The sequence below is a fragment of the Falco biarmicus genome, chromosome 11, assembly GCF_023638135.1.
Source record: "Falco biarmicus isolate bFalBia1 chromosome 11, bFalBia1.pri, whole genome shotgun sequence".
Taxonomy (NCBI): domain Eukaryota; kingdom Metazoa; phylum Chordata; class Aves; order Falconiformes; family Falconidae; genus Falco; species Falco biarmicus.
Genome location: NC_079298.1, coordinates 32,452,840 through 32,477,313, shown reverse-complemented (window position 1 = coordinate 32,477,313; position 24,474 = coordinate 32,452,840). Strand labels below are relative to the sequence as shown.

General features: G+C 49.7%; 1 protein-coding gene and 1 long non-coding RNA gene across 19 annotated transcripts in view; one reads left to right on the top strand and one right to left on the bottom strand.

Moving 5' to 3' along the window:
* LOC130156625 (uncharacterized) overlaps window positions 1-22,619 on the top strand; it is a 77,144-nt gene extending 54,525 nt beyond the window's left edge. For 7 of the 18 annotated variants that reach the window (XR_008824529.1, XR_008824518.1, XR_008824519.1 and 4 more), the window contains 3 exons: window positions 92-4,490; window positions 4,571-7,853; window positions 11,092-12,509. This is a non-coding gene — a long non-coding RNA (uncharacterized LOC130156625). Of the gene's footprint in view, window positions 1-91; window positions 4,491-4,570; window positions 7,854-8,713; window positions 9,671-11,091; window positions 12,510-12,901; window positions 13,656-13,998; window positions 18,924-21,884; window positions 22,103-22,229 lie in introns of those variants that run through there. The other 11 variants (XR_008824528.1, XR_008824520.1, XR_008824522.1 and 8 more) reach the window with 10 other exon arrangements.
* The window catches only part of TNR (tenascin R), an 85,381-nt gene that overhangs the window by 45,321 nt on the left and 15,586 nt on the right, over window positions 1-24,474 (bottom strand).

The following is a 24,474-nucleotide window of genomic DNA, read 5'->3' as shown; positions in this document are numbered from 1 at the left end:
ATCAATAGTCTCTATAAGCTCCCACAGGAAAGCAGGCAGTGGCTTAGCGCAAAGGTTTTGGGGGAATCTCATTTCATTTTCCCATTAACAGGTGCAGCCAGGATGCAGCGTGTCTGGCTTCACATCGTCTCGTTCAGCCGCTGCCTCCGACCTGCTCCCCTGTGAAGCCTGGGGAGTCACCAGGCTAAGTCTCATTTTCACAAGGGTGCCAGCTCTAATCCAAGCCCATCCCAGCATTTTACTGAGCAATTTGTGACGCTGCCTGTCTTAATTTATATATATATTTTCAGGCAGCAGCAGGTACGTTATCAGCTCTCCCTTCGAAGCGACTGCGCTGAACCACACACCATGAAAAACACTTGCTCGGTGCAAAATTCACTTGTATGACCAGCTTGCAAAGGTGGACACCTAACTGTGCAATGAAAGCCAAGGTGGATGCCTAATTTTGTAATAAAGGCGGTTAACAGTGGGCTTGGGCAGTGGCCTGGCTACTGCCCGTACCTCTTTGCTGTGACTGGCCCCAGCGCTCCGTGGGTGACGTTGAGATGCAGGTGCAGACTGCAAACCCACGGTGCAGCATGTCATGGCTCATGGTTAGATGCTTCTCTCCGTCCTTTAACACCAACATGGTGTCCGGTGTCCTGCAGGAGGGTGACGGCGTTCCCTTCTGGGTCTATATGTAACACCCCGGTCAAGTGGCACCTGGACTCCCAGGTCCTAATGGGAGTTGCTGGCTGCTAAAGCTGAGCCCTTCCATGCCTACTTACAAGGCTGGATGTATGATTTGAGTTGTGGCAGGTGAATATTTCGTAGCCCAGCTCTCTGAGCACTAAGATTTGATGTCTGTTGGAGATGGCCTCGCCTGCCCCACTGCTGGGACAGCCCTGTCCCTTGGGACTCCCTACCCATGAAAGGTCATCACGTCCTGCACTGCACAGCATATATTTATTCACACTCAGTTATGAAATAAATCACCCCTCAGCAGCCCTCTCTGTTGCAGAATGGTTTATTTAATCCTTATGCAGTGTCTCTGGGAGTTACAGCAGTTTTACCAGGGAGAGCTTGGGGGCAGAGGCTGGGATGGCTCCTGCTGCTGCTCTCCCTTGCATCACCGTTTGCCCATAATGATGCTCCTGGGGGTATCGCTCCTGCCCCATGCCTAGGGAGAGATTAAACTGCTAAAGGAAGATATTGGGATGGGGCCAGGCCTTTCTGAGATGCCACCATTCAGCGTTAAAGCTGTGCACGCATTTCTGAGCCCCACGACAGCCGCTCTGCCTGCCCTGGCGGCTCCCGGAGCTCCACCGGAGATGCTTGGAAGCCGTAAAGGAGGAATTAGCTGTAATTATGGAGCATTGCAGGGCGTAAACACCCTCTAAATCCTCTTTAATTACGTGGCAGTACTTAATTACACGACAACTGGAATGTAAGCGCAAAAATAAATATGATTTCAGTTTTATCTTCAGCAGGGGCACCAGTAATTAATTTTGGAGGGTAACGTAGGACCCAGCTGAATGTGGGCGTGGCGTGGATCCTGCAGGCACAATACTGCAGAGGTGCTGCTGCCCAGGACAGTCAAATCTCCTTTCTCCTCCCTCTCTAACAGCCATGGCTTTGCCAACCCTTCCCACTCCCCCCTCAGCGGCATCCCACTTTCTGCCCATCCATGCATAGGCAGTCAGGGTGGTGATCCTCCCGGTCATCCTCCAGCATGGGGAAAACCAAGCATGAGAGCCTCCACGGTTAATTGATCCCACCTCAATTATGCTGTGAACTCACAGCCCATAACCAGCGGGTGGGATTCGGATTGTTCTCAGCTGTGGGCACGAGGCTTTTTTTTTTCCCGTTTGCTCCCAGCACTCAGCTTGGGTGCCAGCAGCAAGCCCTCGTGCTCGTGTAGCCAATGCTTGGCTGTCATGTTGCATTAGAGTCTACGAGTCAACCCGGACCTCCTCAGGGCTTAGTTGAAGCAAATGAAAACGGCCCAGCTTGGGATGCTCCATCGCCAAAATGCTGCCACCCATTACCCCTGCCACAGATTGAGCATACGGTGTGATGGAGATGAAGGAGTGTGCGACGAAGTAGAAAGTCATGTTGAAGAAATCTGATGTGCTGCAACCTCCATTGCCCTGTATAATCTCTGAATGCTGCCGGCGCGACCACGTTTAAATGGATAACAGCACTGCAGACCAGGAGAGGAAAATCCCCGCTATTATCATGGCTTTTTTTAACCATAATTAGGGGATTGCTGCATTTTTCCCCAGGAACTCTGAGCAAGAGCACCCAGGAACTCAGTTTGCTTTCAGTGAAAGCAAAGCCACCTGCTGAAGTCAAATGAGCACAGTTTTTTTAACTTGCTTTTTGGTTTGCCTAGTCATTTATACCTGACCCGAAGTCAGGGGAATGGAAAAGAAATGCTCATCTGGTGTGTTTTTGCATTTGTTTTCCCCCCACATGTGTATTTTTACACTGTGGGGATGAAGCAGAGGTCAGGGCCATGTGATCAGGGTTGTGCATGCTGTGGCTTTCCCCCACCTGCTTTATAACGCACCCCCCCTCCACTAGAAAAAAATCAGATTTTCCTTGCTTTTTAATATGTTGCTCAAACTAAATCACATCTTACAGCTGATTTACACGCATATGCAACCTGGCAGGTAGCACCAGGGTTTGTGCTGTTCGAACCCTCCAGTAATTGATATTTTCTACTCCCCTTCCCACTGTCATTTCACCCGGAATATTCAGAGCAGCAGTAGGTACTTGTGCAATGGATTTGGGGCTGGAGCAAAGTTGCTGCGGTGGGGCTGGCTGATGATTTTGCTTGGGCAAAGCTTGTCCCAGGCCCCTCTTGGTGACCTACAGGGTCTCCTGAGGAGGGGAACAGCCTTGCAGCAGTGACCACAAGGAGCCTGCAAATGTTTTCTATCATTTCCCATTGAAAAGACAGCTGAAGGGAGCACGAGAAAGCCAGAGCGGAGTAATGAATTGTGGTCCTGCTGCAGAGACTTCATTTGATAAATAATGTATATGGAGTTTGCAGTAATAACTGTTTTTTTCTGACCCAGGCAGCTGGTCTGGGTTTGACACATCCTGGATGTATTCCTCCTTCCAGGTGGTGAATGGGATGATGGGTGCTTGCTCCCGCAGAGGAAGGCAGGGCAGGCAGTGACAGGCTCTGTTGTGTCAGATAGGTTAATCTGGGGCTTTTCTCACTTCTGATGAGCCACACGTGCGTGTACGGAGAGGAGGCAGCATTTCCAGGCACTGCAGGGGGAAAGAGACGCACTGGTGGTGCTGTGTTTAGGAAAGCTCCCCAGGTTAATGCGTGTCAGGGACATATGGCCAAGAGGAGACCTATAGCCCTGGGTTGGCGCACGCGTACCCACCACCCCAACACCAGGATGCTGCACCCTGACCTACCCACCAGCCCCGGTCCAGCCTGATGCTGGAGATGTGGCTCCCCCACCCCAGGACAGTGCCCCTCATCCTTCCCTTGGTAGGGACGGGTCCTCCTCTGAAACATCTTTTTTGGCTGCAAGCATGCTTCCCAAAGAGCATGTGGCATTGCCCGCAGGTGGATCCCCCAGGAAAGATGGGATGTTGGAAATGACCAGCTAAATCACCCCTGGTCATCCTTGTGCAGCGCTGGGAGCAAGGATTTCCCTTTGCAATTTGTGCTGCTGTTACAACGGCGTTACGTGAGGTGGTCGCATCCCCTCCTCTCCCCAGTTTGCCATCCCTTTGACCCTAACAGCCATAGCAGGGGGGCAGCCCAGCCAGTGGGTTTGGCCCTCGTCCTCCCTCTTTTGACATCTCAGGATGTGGAGGTAGGAAAATAAGGGCTGCAAGTGGGTCTCTTTAGGGAGCCAAAAGAAAGGGGAGAATCCCCCCCTGCCTCTCTGCCCTGATGCTCTTAAAAACTGCTTTCACAACAGCTAAGAAAAAACCGTGCACCTTCCCAAAGAACAAGCTGAGACTCCAGATTGCTTAATATTCCAGGGGCTCAGTTTTGGGCTCTGGAAAAAGGGCAAGGGGGGATAGGGGAGAGGAGGACTGTGATCACCCACCCAGCCTTGGAGGCCATGGTGGTTCAGGGCTCTCCTAAGCCTCGAGAGCCTGTCTGCCCCAGGTAGCGAGAGGGGCTCACAGGGGTAGGACAGAGCTGGGCTGGGCTTTTAGGATGGGAACCCTCTACAACAAGTAATGCCGAGATGTGCAGTCCAAATCCTAGATTTCCTTAGGTTATACCTTCCTGACAGCTGGGGTAGCTGCCACAGACACGTCTGGGTCTGAGGAGCTGGCTGGGTGCCTGCACAGACCCCCCAGTGCCTCTGGAGGAATATAAAATGGCTTTAATCAAGGTACGCCAGAGATAATATTCTTCAGTCATTTTTATAGCAGGTCTTGAAGGCTTCTACTGGAGCGGTTTGGTTAAAAATAGATTTGTTTCTGTTGTACTTTGGCGGAAGACCTGGGCTACCATATTAACGAAGGTGAGTGGGAAAATCTGTATCTCTCCCCATTTTACATCCCTGGGGAAGAACTGGAAATAGCCTCAGCGCTTTTGTTGCAGGGAAACCCAAGATCCTTGGGAAGGGAAAACAGCTGCAGTCAATGTGGGCTTGCACCAGCCAAAGATCTGAGTCAGGTTGGGGTTTTACTGCCCTATAATAGGTAAGTACCTCATTAAGGAGTGGATATAAGTGTGGAACATAATTTCATTGAGCCTGGAGCTGGTGCAGGGCATGGGAGCTTGGAGGCAAGCCCACTGCTTTGTGATGTTTTTTAAGCTAGAGCTTGGTTTTGCTCACTTTAGTTCTCCCACTAGTATTGTAAGTGTTGGGGTTAGACAGTTCACCAGCGAGCACTTAAAATCAATTTTAAGGCTGTTTTTATGCTGAAGAACTGTGTGGAGATGTAAGACTCAGCATGAAGGAGACCCCTTCAGGCCTGTGACAGGCAGTGATGTGATGTAACCCTTTTCATGGACGGGTCAAAATTCATCTTCAGGTTGACTTCTGTGGTCCCCAATGTCCCAGAAGGCTGGCTCAGCACCTCGTATTTCGGAGACTCTGACAATCTCTAATCCAAAATTAACCACAGTCAGTTGAAACACACTTCTGTGCCTGCCTTTGCTGCCCTCCTTCACTTCTTATGGAATGGATAGATAAATAATGATAAATAACACACTGCAGCCATCCGAGCAGGGCTTGCTGAACTGAGAAACGAGATCACTTGGGCAGCAATTGCAGCACTGTGGGAAGACGGGAAACGGCCAAAAAATATTTGCAGAGTTGGAGCGTAGCAATTTGAAAGCAAGGAATTATTGGCTGCAACCTATTCCTGCAGAAAGTGAGGAGCAAACGCCCCTTGATGCCTGCTGGGAGCAGGACAGCCCTGTCAAATTAGGCAGACTCAACCTGCTAATTGAGTTGGACATGGACTGCTTCTTATGCACTTTAAACAGAGCAAATAGGACAGTGTTCAGAGGGATGTCTCGGTGTATGGCTGGACCTGGCCTCTCCCTGGCTACTCCCACCCACCACCAGCCTGCAACGGGCCATGCGATGAGGGCTACACAGCTGCAATTTTCTCTTCAAAATCAGAGGCATTAGGCACTGTGGTGCCTCCACTACCTGTAACTCGAAGCTGTGACTGCTGAGCAGGGCAGGGAGGATGGCACTTCAGAGGATGGGGCTCTTTTGTTGAGTCTGGAAGCTAGGCATCCCTGGAAAACTGCTGGTGAGGCCACCAGCTGGGAAGGCTTGAGATGCATCATGGTAAGACTGGTGGGACCTCTGTGGTTCTAGTGAAGTTCAAATTGTTGCAGTAGGAGAAAGGGGTTGAAGCTTTTGAGAGATTTGTGCAAGAAGCTCTGCATGGGAAAATGAAGGGGAAACAGCAGAAAACACTCTATTCACTCAACTGGCAAGGCAAGGATCCCACCTGGGAACAGGCTTGGGTGGTTCCTTGCTGCAAGGAACAGATCCACTGACATTTCAGGGTGGTCCTCCTTGAGAGGGGGACAACGACTTGCACATGAGTATGATGTCCCCAGCTGGGTTTTGCTGTGGGTTAGGGCGTCCTTCTGGAGTAGGTCACCATGAGGCTTTCAAGCAGGCTGGTGTTCTGGCACAGCCATTTCCATTTTGGAGCAATTGTTTTACCTTTTGGGATATAATTCATTCATTTGATGTGGCTGAGTGGATAGGGTGGGCGGCAGCAGTCAGGCATTTCACCCCCACCCTGACCCTGGCCATGCTCTTTTGCCATGGATACATCTTGCTGGTGCACTGCTGCTTAACCCCTTTGAAAAATGGGGATAACATAGGGCTAGCTCCCTATGAAATGCTGAGATGACAGCCTAATGAACAGTACCATGAGCTGGTGGAAATCTGTTTCTCTGCAGAGGTGCCAGTCTAATTTTCCACTCTAGATAGATATTTAATTACCCAAAGTCCTTGTACTCTGGTGGGATTACCTATAGAACACTTCTCTTCCACAAAGTCCAAAATACTCCGCTAAAATGCATGTGAGGAAGGGAAACAGAAAGCCTTGTAACAGACTTCTCAGACGTGTGCTCAGCTGGGCAGGTGACAGGGACAACTCCACTGCCAAAACTACGGAAAAAGATTAATTTTACAATCTGGTCACACTGAAATTTGGGTGGGTTCTCTTCCTATCTTGGCTGGCCTTGCCAACCTCTAACATGGTGTTTGGCTGGTCTGTAGGAGATAAAATTGAGCTGTGATGTCTCTGATACCTCATTTTCTTTTTTAAGTGAAGTAAGTAGAAAAGAATGTTCTTTTAACACAAAGCTTGGCTGGAAGATCAATAGCAGCTTCACATGTATTTTTGTCTAATATTTGGTTTTGCAGGGCTCTGGGAAAAAAAAATCATGTTGCTTTTCATGCAGCACGTGGATGTGACGAGCTCTGCTGCCAGGTTCTGGGCTTTCATCACAAATTGCCTCCTTGGACTGAGGCCAACACCATGTGGCCAGGGCCAGGCCAGAGCAGCTCAGATCTCCTCCTGCCCAAATAGGTGGGTGCCCTAAAGCCAAGGCATGGTTGGTGTTTCACCTGTGGTGTTCTGGTGTGCCTTGCAGAGGGGCTTTCACTCATTACGGCTTGTACGGTGCTGCAGCATGCTCCGATGGAAGGTTTTCTGCTTGCAAGTCATTATAATCATTCTCATATATGATTATGTTTCCTGGCAGGGGATCTAGTCTGCTAGATACACACCTGCCTTGGCTGTTCTGGAGAAACCAAAGGAATGCCAAGCGTTGTTGATAGTTATTTTGAAATTCCATCTCCTTCACCCTGTGTTTCTCCTTTCTAAAGCTGCTGCAGCTCTCACAGGTGAGATGGCTAATTACAGGGGTGGTACCAGCCATAAGTAATTAGGTTGGCTGATCAACTCCTTTTAGGTCCATGTGGCTCTGCTGAGTTCTTGCTTGTTTGTATCAGCTCAGGAGCAGAGTATCTATGGTAAGGATGGGGCTGGGGGTTTTGTGGTGCTGGGTGGACACTAAGTGTGGTTAGTGATGCTCTAGATAGATAGGAGATATAGCTAAGAGGGAGAAGACAGGGAGCTGACTTTTTCTGTAAGGACTGTGCTTCCATGAGGAACATGGAAGTCTGGTGGGGTGCCTGTGGCAGTGCTGCCTTTTGATACCAGGTGGAAGAAATACCAGAAGATCCTGGAGTGCTACTTCTGTCTTGTTCCAGTATGTGCATTAACATGCTGTTGCTCTGCCACGTGTTGGCCCCTGAGAAGCCTGAACGTTGCCTGTGGCCTTGGAGGAGGAAACACATTGATCTTCTGTGACCTGAGTCCTGTGCTCCGGAGTTCAGGTGTGCTTGTTGTGTTGATTTTTCTGCAGTTCTTCCTTCTCTACAGTGTGTGCCCTGTGTGGTCCTCTGTGTCTCATGCATATATAAAGATGTAAACTTTCTTTTTTTTTTGATGTAAACTTTTTTTTTTTAATGTGTGGTGGATCCCTTGCTCTAAGCAAAGTTGGGATGCTAAATGGGCCAAGCAATTAATTGTAAAGAAAGCCATGTGTTTGGAGGGGGTTCAAGTATTTTCTTTAAGTATTTACACCCTGAGAAGAATGCTATTTAAAAATAAACATTGAATCTTAAGCTCCTCAGAGCTGGCTCTCAAGCATGGGGTGGGAGAAGACAGGGTGGGAAGGTCTCATTACCTCACCTGGCTCCCTGCCCTGTATTTCCTATCAGTGGGTTTGAGGTGGGCTTGGTTCATGCCAGGACTTCCCTGTGTGGCCAGGTGATGCTCTGTCTCTGAGCTGCTTTGGTATCTCCTCTGGGCCACTCCTGCAGCTCTGAGCCTGCCAGTGCCTGTCACAGGCTTTTCTACCCCTCCTGGGTGACCCACAAGCCTTCCTGCCGACCTAAACATGGGCGCCTTGGAGCACACAGACTTTAGCATCATCTAAACCAAACTTGGAGAACAGCTGAATGCAGTAAAATGCTCTTTGTTTGCAAAAGCCAGGAGGCACAACTGTTTCTTTTAAAAAAAAAAAAAGATCAAGGGTTTGTTCTGGTTTTGAAATTTTGCAGGTAAATCAGTGATTTCCAGAGTAATTAGAGCACACAGCCCTGAGCTGGCACAGCTGCAGCCAGGGTTATCCAGCGGGTATATGGTTTTTATAATGGCCTTCTGAGGGTTTTTAAAATTTATTTGTCTTTAGACAAAGCTGCTCTGCATTTGCTGGGTCTGAGTGAAAACTGCTGGAAGAGCTGGTCAGACAGTGAAGGTGGGAGCACCTCTGGAAAGCATCTTGGGATGCAGTGCAACCATGGGCACAGGGACAAGTGTCTTACAGGCAGTGGGGAATCAGTCGATGCTCTGTGCCTGCTGCCCTGCTCCCAGTGCAAAAGGGCTGCCCTTGCTTGGGGTTACTGGTTACACTGGAAACCTCTGCCCTGAGCAAGTTAGGCAAATGTAATCAGTGTGCCCTAAGGCTTCTTCTGAGTGCTTTGCTTGGAGATTTGCCCTGGGAAGTGATGAGTGTGGCTCTTAAAGCTGGAAGAGAGGTCTCGTTCCAGCTAGATGCAGTGCATCTGGATGGGGAGAGCTGCTGGATGCTTGGCCGTGGAACTGCTTCCCTTCAGCTGCCACGCTCCCTCTCCCTGAACTGACTTAAAACCCCATCAGCAACTCAAACTCTGTTTTTTCCTTGCTGGGTATCATGTTTTGCATTTTTGCTAGACTAAAATCATGGGATAATGCTTCCGTACGTGATTATAAACCTGATCAAGCCCCCACTGAAGTACCTGCTTTTCAGAGGAGCTTAAGTAATATTTTTTCAAAAGCACTCCAGTGACCTTTGAATTCCCATGGAACACTTGAGTACACGCAACCTGAGGCTTCGGTGTTACAAATCCAACTCTGAAAAAGCCTGGAGATTTATTTGTGGCGGTGAGAGATGCATGTAGGCTTTGGAGACATAGGAGAGATGATGACTTGTTACCTGACTCTGGAAATGCTTCAACATTGGACTGTGGCCGTGGGTGCACCCATGGTGGGTCCATCCATCCCGCAGCAGACCTGCTTATGCAAGTTCATGTTGAGCTGACTCTGAAAACAAAGAGTTTTGCTAGTTTGGAGAGCCCAAGAAGCTTAAGTAGAAAGTGCTGATGTCAACAGGGACATTCATCTGACAGTGGCTCTGCTGTGCTTGCACACCTCTGGCTTCAGGTGTGTAGTGATGTTCTTGTTAGCATAAGGTTTTCATAGGATGGTTTGGGTGGGAAGGGAGCTTTAAAGGCCATCTAGTCCAGCCCCTCTGCTATGAGCAGGGACATCTTCAACTAGATCAGGTTGCTCAGAGCCCCATCCAACCTGACCTTGAATGTTTCCAGGGGTGGGACATCTGCCACCTCTCTGGGCAACCTATGCCAGTGTTTAGGCACCCTCATAAAAAAAAAAAATATCTTTCTTATAACTACTTTAAATGTTTTGGGTTTTTTTTTCTAGGGGGTGGGGATAGGTGAAGGAAACTCACCTGCATTTCATGTCAGCCTTTCTTGGCATGTTAAAAAATATTTTTTCTATCTTCCATGACATCAGGAACTTAAATAAAATCTTAAATGTCCATAAAAGTGTATCAGTTGTGGAAGTCCCTGCTTTCCAGGGCTGGGAGGCAGTACTGTGGCTGCTGGAAGGAGCCATCCCATATTGCAAATTGCACAGAAAAATGGGACCTGGGACAAGTTAAGACACTGAGGGAGCAAATCTGATCACAGGCAATAGGCAACGTGTCTGTGAGCCCTGTTGAGGGCAGTGGAGCATCCTGTGGGCACTGCTCCAGCTCCTGGCTTCAGTCCGGGTCTGGCTGCTGGAGCAACGTGTTGGTTGGCAAAGGCAAACTGAGGCACATCAGAGCAGCTCCCAAACCTGTCTGAAGTTAAGCTTCGTATGGTTTTAGTTGGAAAATGGCCTTGAAGCCTGAATATCTATTTTAAAGGAAATCTCTTGAGCCATGTTTCAGGGTAACTTGTTTTCTGAGTAACCTTATTCTGTTTAAGGGGAGGGCTGCAAAGCCAGGTTTTTGGTGAGTCTCGGGGTCCTGCTGCCAAACCAGGCTGGAAGGCTGATGCTAAGAAAACAGAGTGACCTTTGCAGAGAGCCAGATGCTACCCACGAGCTGAGCTTGCCAGGGGAGAATAAATTACCCAAATATGCTGCTCCAGAGAGCGCGGCTGAGCCTGCAAGGGAGGTGGCAACAGCACAAAAACCAAGGGATGTGGGTGAGGATTTACAGCGTGGTGGTCACAGCCTTATGCACCGGCTACCTGGGACTTGGCGTGGCCTTTTGGATGCTTCCTTTGCTTCATTTTTCTTTCCTCCCTAAAAATGAGGGCAGGAGATGGTGTCATGGGGAGCTCCCTCTCTGTTGTGAAATGCAGCTGATGTTGCTGCACACCCAGCACGTTCAGCCCAGAGCTGTGCTTCCAACCTCCTGGACTTTGCCATCTCCTCTCAATCTCAGTGTCCCCTGGGGGGCTCTGGAACAGGGCTGGAGCTAAGAATATAAATTTTTTTCCTTTATAATTTTATTTTTAGACCCAACCCTGACTGTGCAATGTCAGGACTGCTGCTGCTTGCCTGAAGACTGACTCAGACTGGGCTGATGCCCAGGTGAAATGGCTCATGAATCCAGTCCTGGTGTTTGTCTGCTGTGGGAGCTGACATCATGGTCCTGGGCTCATCAGCAGTGTTTGGATGCTCTTCCCCCAGCTGCACGTAAGGTATATCCTGGCACCGATAGGTGCTCTGCAGCCCCTGTGTCTCACTGGTGCTTTGTGCCATTCAGGTGGGGAAAATCATGTTCCCCAAGAGGCAGAAGTGGCCAAGGGCAGCCAGGTTGCCTTGGCTGTACCAAAACCAGCTTCTGTGGTGTCTCTACCCCATTCACACTGGCTGCAGGCAGGGTTGTGGCACAGCTGCCTGCACCCCTGGTATCTCTGCTTGGTGCTGCAGGCTGGTCGTGGTGCTAGCAGGATGGTGTCAGGTCCCCAGGACCTTGCTGTGACATCTGTTTTATATTCCTAAGTGAGGAGGCTGCAAAGAGCATCCCTTGGAGGGGGTCTCTGTGTGTGACTGAGGTGACTGCTCAGCTTTAACCCCACTGAGCAGCTCTAAGCAAGAGATGTCACCCCACCATGTGTGCCACCATGCCACACTCCATGAGGGCACCTGTAATGCTGCAGGACCTGGACAAGGCAGGCCCATCTCTGCAGGACTCTTCCTTTGGATCAGAGGACCCCCTTTCTCCCCTTCTTCCAAGCTCTTCACCACAGCTCTCTCAGCAGATCCCACATCTCTGAGCAGTCCAAGAGTCGACAAGAAATCAAACAGCAACATTTTGGACAAGTAGGTGAAGTGAAAACTTACACCCCGGGGGAGGAGTGAATGCACACGCATCTGTGCAGGCACAGGGTGAGCAATGCCCATCATGGAAATCTACAGCGGCTGAGTGTACCTTCTCAGAGTTGAAAAGAGCACGTCTTTAATTTCTACAACACCAGCAACAAATCGGTGTGGAGGCGACGTCGCCACTGGTGGCTTTGGCACAGTCATCCAGGAAGGTGAGGGGAAAGGAGAACCAGAGCTTGCAGCAGCCTGTTCCCACAGCAGCCAGTTTGACTCCCAGTTTTCACATGGATGCCAATAGACGATTTTTGCCCACTGCTTACAAATTGTTTTATAAAACACTCAGTCAAGACTTCTCACTACTCTGATACCACAGCAACGACCATGAAAACTTAATTTGTTTGCCTGGTGAACCCTGGGCTGAACATGTACATTTGGGTTCAGCCCAAAGCTGGGTCCTGGTGAGACCCATGAGCTCCTTGGCTGTGACATGCCTGGATTTCATTCCAAACTAAATGACCATGGATGCCAAGCGTGCAGAGTCCAACTCTCAAATCCTTGTAAGACTTTAAGAATTAAAAAGAAACTATAACTTTGGGGAAACTTCACTTGAGTTTCATTTCCTGGCTTTTTTACCCCCTTGAAAGCAATACAGGGCTTAATAGAAAATGGCTTTCTTACAGGTTTTTGTGGCTCGTGCTCTATGAAAGGGCAAGAATAATTCTCCCTGCCATAAAGAAAAACACATTGGATGGTTAAAGCCACTGTTAGAAAGAGCATCCCGAGCTATTAAATCCTGCAGGTTTCAGGGTAACTCCATTAGCTGCATTGCTATTGCATCCTGTAGGATTTTCCCCACAAGGTACCGTTTCTCAGGGAGCTAGAACAGTGTGCACTGACAGCTGGGCATCTACAGAAGCCAAAATAACACTGTTTCTTCTCTTGCATAATGGGAATTTTTATCTCCCTTTTTATTTTCTTTTCTCTCCAACTATTTCAGCAACATCCTGAGGTTATGCCCAGATGCCGATACCCTCACAAGCTTGGGCAGAGGGGGAAACACTGGAGAGATGCAGCAGGGCATGTGGGATGTTTATGGACTTTTCCCTTTGGCAGCAGGCTGCTGGCCTGGGTGGCTGGGCTTATGTGGGGTAAGGCTGCTGAGCACAGGGCATGATCAAAGCAAGCATGCAATGCCTGAAAAGGTTGATTCTTTTTTTTTTTTTTGAAAAAAAATTATTTTTGCTGTGCCTTTCCATGCTAATGTGATCTCTGCAGGCTTGGGACAACCAGCTGTGGCTGGAGCCAGCTCCCTGGGGGATGACCATATGCTTATTACTGGTTTTCCATCCTCCTGCCACACTTCAAGGCTGACTAATCCCTCGGTAGTGGCAGGTTGTGTCCCTGTGATGAGGTGTGAGGATGCAATGCCATCAGGAGCTGGTCCCATTGCTGTAGAGACCCCAGTGCCTCTGGTCCCAGCACAACAGCCCACCCCATAGCACCAAGCCTTACTGCAGCCAGCGCTCACCCCAGCACCCAGGTTTGTCTTCCTGGCCAAAGTCACCTGCGTGACCACGGAGCCTGGAGGGGCTTTGGCTGCTGCCCAGAAGCTCTGAAGACACCAGACTGGGGGAACTTAGTGAAAAGAAGGTGGCAGAGAGCAAAAAGAGAGATCAGCCCTTACTCCATGGGGTTTCCGTTAACTAGGAAAAGGAGTCCTGCTCCGAGTCTCCCTCTCCAGCCAGCATCAGGTCAGCCTCAGTTTTTCCCCCCCAACCTTTACTGTAGTTCCTTGTCTTTATCTTGCCACCCCTAAAGGGAAATCACAGCTGCTAATCTGCAAATGTGGGGGGCTGGGCTGGGGGGGACACCTTGCCTCTGGGCATTTCTCAGTGTGGATAATATTGTTCCTGCGCTTAAAGACCGGCTGAGCAGAGAGCTCTGCAGGAAAGCAGGCTCCAGACAGCTTAAACGCTTTATATTAAGGCCGGTGGACAAAGTGTTGATCCTTTCCAGCTCTGTGTTGCTGGTGCCTTCCCATGCACTATCACAGGTTTTGCATTTTATTTCCCTTCTGCTCTGGCTTTTTTCCAGGTTTTCCTCCTATATCAGGCAGCTATAAGCAGCTCTGCTTCAAAATGACCAGCAAATATCCTGATCCCTTGAAATCCTCAGGCAAACTCCTCCTGAGCTTCCTGGCCAGCCCTATACTGGAGATGAGGGACATCTTCCCAGTACAAACCTCCCAAGCAACAGCATGTGAAAGCCAACTCTTCCAGTTTTGCTTCAAGGCTCCATTGCCTTCCTTGGTCTCTAGGACATGAGTGCCCACAAATTTTCCAGCTTGTTATTTATCAGGGCTGGCGACGCTGGTGATGACAAAAATGGGAGTTTTTCTACTAAATTCCCCAGGCAGCCAGAGCTGGTTAGTTATTAAGGGCTCTCTGCACAAGTTCATCCTGCAGCTGGGCAGTGTTTCTTTTCCAATTTCCCCTCCTATCCTTCACCCTCGTTCCCTGTTTTCCCTTTGGGAGACCTGTTGTAGAGTATTTGCCCCCACCCCCCCTATCTAGCAGAGTTTGATTTGGCAACCAGCTAGCAGAGAAAGGACTTGCAATTGCTTTGTCCTTTGGTGGGTTAGGTTATTGTGACTTGGTGGCTTTCTGTTGGGAAAGCGATTAAGAAGAAAAAGTCCCATCTGTACTGAAAATGGACTTTCCGTGATACAAAAATGTCCCTAGGTTATCTCCAAGGCTGGTACAATCTCCTGTATTCCTCTTTTTCCAGTTTTTTCACCCTTAATATATTTTTTTATTAGCTCTTCTATTTATTTCACAGGTGCTTAAGCGTTTGAAGGACACTACTTCTCCCCTTCTTCTTGGACACATGCAGATGGTACTTTAAACCCATTAAACTGTCTCCTGGAAGCAGGGGTGGAATTGCAAAGGTCTTGAGGAGTTCTGGGTGAAAATGAGCTGAGAGGTGGCCGGTGGAGACAGGCTCCCTGTCATCTTGGGTTGTGGGTGAGGAGTGGAGAAATGCTCTCATCTGCTGTTGGGCTGGGGGTCAGCGGAACCAGAGGCTCTTGATGTGTATGGAGAAGTCCTTGCTGGGGGGAGGTTGGGATCCCCTGAATGAGGAAAGGCACCTGTCATGCCAGCAAGGCAAACAGAAGAAATGCCAACAAATGGCAGGAAAAAAATAAGTGGTGAGATTGGAAAAGGGACAAGAAAGCAAATAACAGGGCAAATGTTTCTGTACACGTGTGGCAGAGCATGGCAAACAAACAGGCTGATGTAGACATCTTAGTACCTTGTTCAGTCTAGGGCTTAAATAACAGGGACTTGGTAGGACACATAGGACCCTCCGTGACTTGCTGGGGAGAAGCAGGCAAGGAAAATGAAGGAAAGGAGTGTCCCGAAAATGGGGTTCCGCTTTTCCTGAAGGTTAGCAAGGGGTGGGGAACAGGTTACATCAAATGTGGTTAACTTAAAAGGGGTGCAGCTGGTGGGACAGACTTCATGTGAGGTAGAAGAATGAGGTGGATGGGTGTGAGGGACTCTCCAAACCCAAAGTACCTCTACATGACAGAGCCTGGTGGTAATGGCATCTCCATGGACATCTCTGGGGTGAGCGATACAGCAGGACAGAGCCATTCAGTTCCCTGGGTGTGTTAGTGCAACATCTCATTTCCAGTGATGGAGAAAGCTACTGGAAAAGCTGCTATTTTGGGCTTGATTTGGGCTAACAGAGAAGAACTGACTGAAAGAAGTGGAAGGTAATTTCAGGAAATAAGTCACAAAATAGCGGATCCCACAATGCCAAGAGAAAGGGAGCGTGAACAGCAGAGCAAGGATAATGCACTGCAAAAATCTCAGGGAACCAGTAGGTAGCATCTCTAGGGAGGATAATCTAAGGGCTAAAGAGCACAGGGAAGCTGGCAATTATCTAAAGCGAATGCATTAGGGGCACCACAACAAGCCATCCTGATGCAGAGGAACAAGAGGGAAGTGATGCAGAGACCTGATGGACCTCAGACCCAAAGAAGAGCTGCAGAGAAGGGGAACTGAGGCCAGAGACCTGGTGATGGGGACAACAGGGCAGCTACAAGTTGGAGATGTGAAGGTGCAGAATGAGCTCCAGCGCACTGGCTGTTTTAAGGCTGGGCAAAACCTTTTTGTAAATGCACAGGAAGGAGAGGGAGAGCTGAGGAAAGCCCAAGGATGTTGCTTAAATGCAGGAGGAAAACTAAAGGATTCAGAGTGGGCTTTGCTTGAGCCTTTCCTTGCACTCAGCTAATTAGGACAGGATGATTATATTGGGCAGGAGCCCAACTCAGTGGGCAGAAGACCTTCCAGGGTGTTTGGATCAGCCAGGTGTGCTGGTGTTGGCAGGGCTGCCCAAAATCTCCCTTGGGCGTACTGCCAGAGCCAACCCAACCCTGGAAGCATTCAGTGTTTCTCCAGCACTGCAGGAGCCCAGGGCAAGCTGGGGGCTGAAGTGGGGCAACCCCTGGAGTTAGAGGCTTCAAAACAGGAAGGCTTGCAAGAGGAACTCATTAAGCAATCAGTTTGTACAAACCTGGAAGATAATGAGGTTAGAAAGTAACGACTGACATGGGTTTGTCAAGAACAAGTCAAGTGGAACCAATCTAATTTTCTCCTCTGACAGGGTAACTGGGCTGGTGGGTAGGGGAGTGGTGGGGGACAGGCTGGGGCTTGGCTGGTGGTGTGTGGCAAGCAGCTGTGCGAGGGTGACCTGCTCTGCAGGAAGGGTTGGGGACCTTGGGCTGAGCTTCAGCGGGAGGTGAAGAGCAGATACGTTGCATGGGATGTTGCCATTATGGATGATGCCATTAACTGCTTTCTGAATTGTCCCCCTGTGGAGGTGCCCAAGTCACTACAAGCTGATGTGTTTGCTTGTATGTCTGTCCTGATGCTGCAAGAGCCAGCCTTGCCCTTGCTAATCCCAATTCCTCCCCCTGTGGTCATCAGCCGGTCCCTGTCACCATCATCTCTGCTGCAGTGGCTCCTCATAGTTGCTGTGGGCTGCCCTCCCTGGGGACACATGGCCCCTGTCAGCTGCTGTCCCCCACCCCATCCCTGTCTCCTAGGTTCAAGACTCTGAAGGGCAGCCCTGCACTAAAGCAAACCTCAGAGGACTTGCCCAGATAATTTGTCACGGTGCTTTTTATTGTCTCCTCTGCCTTGTACCTCATGATGCAACACCACATACCCCCTGCCCAGGTTTTGCACCTCCACCTTGCATCTCCAGGGACTGCAGTCCTGCTGTGCTCGTTGTGTGGCTGCATTTGTCTTAACGATTGACCCCTTCAGTTATTATTAGCCTCATGGTCACCTCCAGCACTGCCTGTCATGATGAATTAGAAATAGAGTCCTCTCTGCATCATAGTCCTCGTTAAACCAACCATCCCTTCTACCTGCCGCAGTCGTCACCTCATTATAACTCCATTACCTTTAACAACAACTCCATTACCATCCATTATCTTTCTTATCATCTCCTTTACAAGGCTGTTATGTGCACCTCCTCCTTTACAGCCATCCCCTCCTCAATTACGATTCCATTATCTTTATTACCACCCCATTACAGTCATAATTATTCCCATTACAATTTCAAGATCTGCGTCTCCATCCAGACAAGTCGGTGTCTCCATCGGCCCCGTCACCAGCAGCGCGCCTTTCCTGCTCCTCATTGCCTTCATCGCCTAGCGCAGTTACCGCCACCTTCCCTGCATTCATAATTATCCCCATACCAATGGTTGTATTTTAATTATTTTTCATTATGGTTTTATAGTCTTTTGCTGTTATTGCTTCATTTATTGGTCATTCTCCTCTCCCTGAAGTATCATAGCTGGGATGGGTATCGGGGTGTGAGCTGAGACTCAGGGCAGTGATATTACACTGATTTGCATCAGCCCTGAGCAGGTGCCTTCACCCCATCACTGTCCTCCATTGCAATCCCAGCATTTAATCTCTGTTGCAGCCCTAACTACTGATGTTATCATTCCATTATCCTTCAGCTTATGTCCATTGCAGCTTCTCTGATGGGTATGACCACGTCCTCCAGCTGGTGGTGCCCCTTCTCTTCCTGCCTGGGTGGAGGAGCATCCCTGACCCACTCTGGTTTTCCATACCTAGAGCTGGACAATGACTCTAAGGACACTTCATTCTTTTAAATTAAAAGTGTATCTGGTGTGATAGTAGTAGTAGTAGAAGTGGGTTTGTTGCAAAGGTACAAAATTTTGTAAGTTCCTGCAGTGCAGCCCTGAGCTCCACATCCCACTGGTGCTGCTCTCCCCATGGTTTCAGCTGCTTGCCCACCCCAGGCACTGCCAGACCCACCTGTGCTTCCCCCACGCTACCTTCATCTTCCAGAAACCACCCTGGTGCCTCACGAGCAGCGTTTGGCACCTCTTTCATCAGCACTAAGAGGAGGGAAAAAGCTTCTCTGCCAGCAGAGGGTGGGTTGCATCATTTAGGGTGCCATGGAGGAGTAGGGTACCATTTTATCCTCTACATAGCGCTGATGCAGCTGAGGACAAGTGCTTTGACAGCAGGTCCAGTGGCCGTGCTCCTTGAGAGGACATTGAGAGATTGGAGTGGTTACAGAGAGAGTCGCAGAACTCCCCAAGGATGGGGAAGCTGCCAGCTTTAGAGAGCTCAGTCTGCTTAGTTTATCATGAAGATTGAGAGGTGACTTCATGACTTCCTATAAGAACTGTCAAGGCAGGGAAATACTAAAGAAGATACTAAAGAGCTCTTTACAGCAGAGGAGAAAGGCAGAGCGGGAGTGATGGCTGGGAGCTAAGGCAGGCAAATTTAGATGACTGATGCAGCACATGGGGTTTAAAGTGAGAGCGATGCCCGTTCCCAGCATCTCCAGGAGGCTGCTGGAAAAGGTGTGATCCAGCAGCTCGCGAGCTACATTTCCTCGCATCCCTAAACTCTCCTGGTCTGCGGGTGATGCTCAGCAGCAGAGAAGCCAGTAACAGCTTGCAGGTAATTAACATGTCTGGTGTAAGAGTGGATGTAGCTCATGTTTGAACGCCCCTGGGTTATTTCCCACAATCGATAAGCTTCGTAAATAATGTATCCTGCAGGGGGAAAAAAAATGCTACCTTGCGCTTATCAGATTTTGTACTCTGTTTGGTTTAGCAATGCCAGGAGGAATATGGCTCAGAGAGAAAAATAAAAGATATAAATAAGTCCAGGGGTGAGGGAGGCAGCCCTAGCCAGGGAGCTCAGGCTGGGTGGCCCTGTGCTGCTGCAAACGCCGCCCCCCGCTCCCCACCGCACCCACCCCCCGAGATGCTGCTGGCGAGCACTGGGAGTGGAAAAGCTAACGAAGGGGGAGCAACCTGCCATGCAGCCACACCACGGATGGGGCAGGTAGCAGCTCCCAGCACCACACTGCGACCCCGCTGCAAACTCTGGGGGAGTTTTTCCTAATTCTGGCTAGGTTCAAAGCGACCAGAGAAAGGGAGGTGAAGCAGTTGGTATCTCTCTCCTGTTATTTCCTTGCTGCGCTGCCTGTAAAGGCACCTGACGGAGCCGAGCTTGCTGCAGACCACGAGGCAGTGCTCTCCCCGAGGGACATGGGGACAGCTGGCACTCCTGCTCTGCTATGTCAGTCCTCTGGGGATTTGGGGGAGCACTTCAGTACCCAGCAATGCCCCATCTATATGGGGAAGGCTGAATATAACACGGCGTGACAGGAGATCTAAGCTCTTTCAGGGTCAAGGGTAAGGATTTTATTGAAGAATTGGGAAGCAGCACTGGGGTGGAGACTGGCTCTCCTGGCTTTTTGGTTTCAAGCCATAGCCACAGGTTGCCTCTTATAAAAAAGCATAAACTGGGATTGCCTGAGCAAGCAGCCAGAAAACTGCCTTGCTGCCACAGCCTATTGCCTGTACCTTGGTTTGTTGGTTGTTTTTTTTCTGAATAAAAGTCATGAGATGGTAGAAAGCAGCCATTGTGGTGGCAAACACATTCAGGATTAAAATAACACCCCCCAGTAAGCCCTCACTAGTGGGTTTGTGTTGCCCAGGCTGCTCACTGCACATCTGGAGCCAGAACATCTGGGAGTTTTTATAAATTAAAAGGAAACACAGGTTTCCCTGCTGTGACATGCAGATTATGACAGGCAGTAGAGCACGGCAGTTTTTTACAGGCTTCAAGGCTCTGGAAACTTTTGGTGAGGCCAGTAAATGATTTTGGGGTTGAACTGGGGTGGCTCTGTTTTCCACAGAGCCCCTTGCAATGGTCTGATCCTGCTGCTTGGCAGCCCACCTGCCCAAACCAGCAGTGGGCAATTTCCACTATGCACAGACAACTGCAGACTGCAAATAATCCATCATCTCCTGCCTGGGGCCTGGACTGGGCAGAACTGCTTTTCCCACCCACCCCCATCGAAAACCAGTTGCAAACAACAGCTGGGGATGCTGGTCCCCCCAAGAGGGATGCACTGGGATGTGCTGGGCTGCAGTTGGGAGCAAGCACACTGCAAACTGCCAGGCTGAGAAGGGAGCACCTTGGGGAGTCTTTAAATGCAGCTCAATTACATTAGCTATACACCAGCCGAGGGGATAATTTACTGTCTCCAGACAGATGCTTTACTCCTTGCAACAAGATGAAAACAAAAGCGAGCGCAGCCCCACGCAGGCACCGCTCATGCCGGGGGGACTCTCTGGTCCCTGAGCATCTCTGGCGGGTCAAGAACCACAGCTAAAAGCGCTGGCGTTCCCTTGCAAAGCAGCAGCCCTGGGGCTTTGCTGACAAGTGGGTTTCTACGTGTGTCTGGCCTAGGAATACCCATATGCAGCCCTACCTGTAGGAGTAAATGAGTATTTGCTCAGCTGGTATCTAGGGGTTGGATTTGCTCCCCGCTGCCCTGGGGAGGGTGTTTTTCAAGGTGGTGTGGATGCTCGCTGCTCTGCGCTGGCTGGAAAACTTTGTGCTGGAGCTCGGCTGCTGGACCATTCAGCTGTTCTATAGTTTAAATTTCAAGCTTCGAGGGGCTGCCTCCACCTCCCAGTTTAATTTTGCCCCCAACCCATCACCAACCTACCAGAGCAAAACTTAGCCCTTCCAGAGAGATGGTGCACTGGGAGTAGCTTTGCATTGCAGGGACTGACAGGAGGCAGCACATCCCCATTGGGGTATCTGTCTGTCACCACATCTCCAAAAAACCCCATCTTCCCAGGCTGATGGGGCTGGGGCTGGTTAAAGCTTTCCAGCTCTCCCTACCGGGGCTGCTCCAGGAGCTGGAGCCCAGATGGTCTGAACAGATTACTGCAGCCTACGGGGCTATCTGTCCTGGGCACTTTGGCAGGCCTGAATTCCCTCCAAATGACAAAAATAAATAAAATCTCTCAGCATTAAAAGCTGGGAAGCCCATGAAAAAGCTGTGTACACAATGAAAACAAATATATGGTTAAATAACCTCTCTAACAGTATTTCTATAAAATGCCTCTCTAAATAACACCAAGTGAAAGGCTTGCTCCGTCCTGATTAACCTCAGTTGGGGAAGATTGTCTGTATCAAATCATTACCGTCAGCCGATTAAAAATGAATTAAACCAAGCGAAAAACAATTCCCAAAACATCCTCTCTCCTTTCCAGTTCAGGGCCAAAATAAAAATAACAATAAATCCTATAACACCCATGAGCAAATGCAGCCCTAAGTCACCACAGCCTGAGAGATGAAGCAGGTGATGGGGACCTGGGATGGGATGGGATGGGATGGGATGGGAGGGCTTGGCCACTGTCACCCCACAGAGAGGTGGCAGGACCAGGTGCGAGGGTCATAAGAGATAAAGAGGATGCTGGTAAAGATTAATTAAAATAACCCAAACAAGCTATCCAGTCCTTTGCCTGTTGAAAAGACACCCCTATTTTTAAGGGCTGGAGCCAGCTAAAGTGACTTTTTAACATCTCTCTCTTATTTTTGCTTTATTTTTAGGAAGCCCAGCAGAACCTTGTGGTCAATATATCTGAAGGAAAGTGCAAAGTTACAAATTTCAAGTGTCAGCCAGATAAATCCATCCCAGCAAGAGCATGCACCAGCACCAAAATCCAACAGGAGATGCTCTCTTCCACTCAGCAAAACCCCATCCCAGCCTGTTTCCAGAGGACACAAGCCCACCAGCATCAGCGGTGAGTGCCGAGGAGAGGAAAACGGTGAGCAAACCCTGCATTTGGTACCCTGCACAGGCACCCTCTTTCCCCATTGGAGCAAGCTGCATGGGGAAATCCTCTGAGTTATGGAAAGGCCTCAAATATCCCTTTTCTGCTACTTATTTTTCAGTCATTTCCATTTGCTCAATTACTTTCTCAATAATTGCATAGCAATTGTTGGGTCCCAACAGAACCCATCAGCCGAGGTTCTCCAAGGTCCTTCCCATCTTGGAGTTGAGCAAGATGCATCCTAAGCTGGAGCAACAAAGGAGAAAGGTCCCAAAACTGAAGCTGTGCTGGTGACACTGCTGTGATGTCCCCATGGTCCCTCACAGGAGCCAGCCAGAGAGTTTTAGGTCTTTGGGTAGGGCTGCTGACAAAATCCACGTTGCCAACGCTTCTTGGACACAACCCCACCGTGTTATGAAGGACAGTCTAATTACTAACTCTAATTACAAAGAGGAGTAAATCACCTAGATTATTTTATTTTTTGGCCTTTGCTGAGTGTCTTTGATATAATAAAGAAGAATAATTGGCCACCAAAGGGACCTGCTACCCTGACACTTTAACGACAATCTATTTTGAGACACCAGAACTGCAACTCAGTGGTTCTAGAAGTTGTAAAAACCGTTGTAAAAACTACTGTCTGTCCAAGCAGTTGTAAAAACTTGTCTCCAATGATGAGGGAAGCACAACTGCTGGGGGGTACCCGAGGGCACAAGCATCCCTGCTGGGTCCTGTCCATGTGAAAAGATGACTGTCCCCCCTCTCCATCAGTATTCGACTCCGTAGAATGTGCAGGGACCTGATGGCTGCAGTGGAGAGCAAAGCATCACTGGGGGCTTTTTCTCCACCCCAGCCATGCCATAAAAAGAGCATTTAATCCCCTTGCTGGTGATAGGGAGCCAGGGGATTGAGCCATGAGCAAAGCCAGGCATGGCGCGGCTGTGGCAGGGGAGGCTTGCTCCCCCATGAGATGTATGGCCCTCAAAAATGCCTCTATGGATGAGTGAGATTTTCTCCTTTTTGCTCTGCCCCTCTCCAGCTTTCCAACACAGGGACATCCCTGCATCTTCCCCACAGAGCTGGCAACCTAAAACCAGCAGAACCCCCCACTACGGATGTTAATAGGAACACTGTGCATGCTATAGATGTATGCACATATATATTTTGGACCATCCTTTTAGGGTGCAAGGCAATGCAATTAATGGTGCCGCCCTGTTGGGGGCTCATTAAGGGTCGGGGAAGGCAGTGTGGTGCTGGTTGATGGTGCCTGGCTGCTGCTGGGAATTAGCACCATGGTGCCACTCGCTTTGTTTCGAATAGCTCTGTCGACTTGGGCTGTAGAATTAATAATGTCTGAGCAGAGAGCTGGGAAAACAGGAAGCTGGAAAAAGCAACTTGGTGCTTGGCAGGGGAACAGAGATGAGCTGCGTTTGGGAGATGCTGGGTTTTGATTTTATTTCTTTCCTCTCCAATGATGCTGAGCGCCCTGGCACAGTCAGCACCACATGCCCATCCCTCCACCCTGCGCCCCAGCTCTCCCTAACCCCAAGCCCCCTGGTGCTGTTCTCATCTCGCTGCTTATTTATCCACCTGGCTTTTCTCTCAATTCCCCCATCCCTTGCATGTTTATCTAGCCCTCTGGCCACTCACTCCCTGCTTTATTCACTGTCTTTCCTGCCCAGCCTCTACCTCGCACTCCTGGTTGGAGCTTTACCTATTTATATTCTTAACCTTTGCCTCTCTTTCCTCTGTCTCTTTAATCCGTACATCAATCTTGTTTATGGCCTCCATTGCGCTGCTCAGCTCGAGTGCGTTACGGGCGAGATAATACGGCCCCGTCTCTGTGCCCTCTCTTTTAAGCCATGCTCAGCTCTAGCTCAGCAAACTGTGGTGGAAGAACACCCATTGGTGCAGGAGCACAAGGTGCAGGAGCTCAGCATCCCACCCCAGGGATGCTTCCCTGCCCTGACACACTTTTCTCCCCATTTTTGGGGTTAGGCTTTGTCCTGCACATGGGCACCAAGAAACCTGCAACTGGTGAACACATGTACCCACACTCCTGCATCCCTTCGCCCTGGGATGCTCGGGACCTGGCCACCCTGCAGAGGACAGTGGGTTTGGGGACAAAGCCCACATTTCAGTGATGCTGTGAGATTGGTACCTGGGGCAGCTTTCCCAGGCTTCCTGGCAGCTGGAATTCAAGCCTGCAGGATCATCTGCTGAACATCCTCCATACATTGCCCTGCTGCTATACATCACCGGCTGCTCTGGCACCATGCCTCCATGCCTTTCCTTGCCTTCCCCGTTCCTATCCCATCACTGCATCCCATGAAGTTGCCTTGCAGAGTCCAGCATGGTTCTGCCTGCAA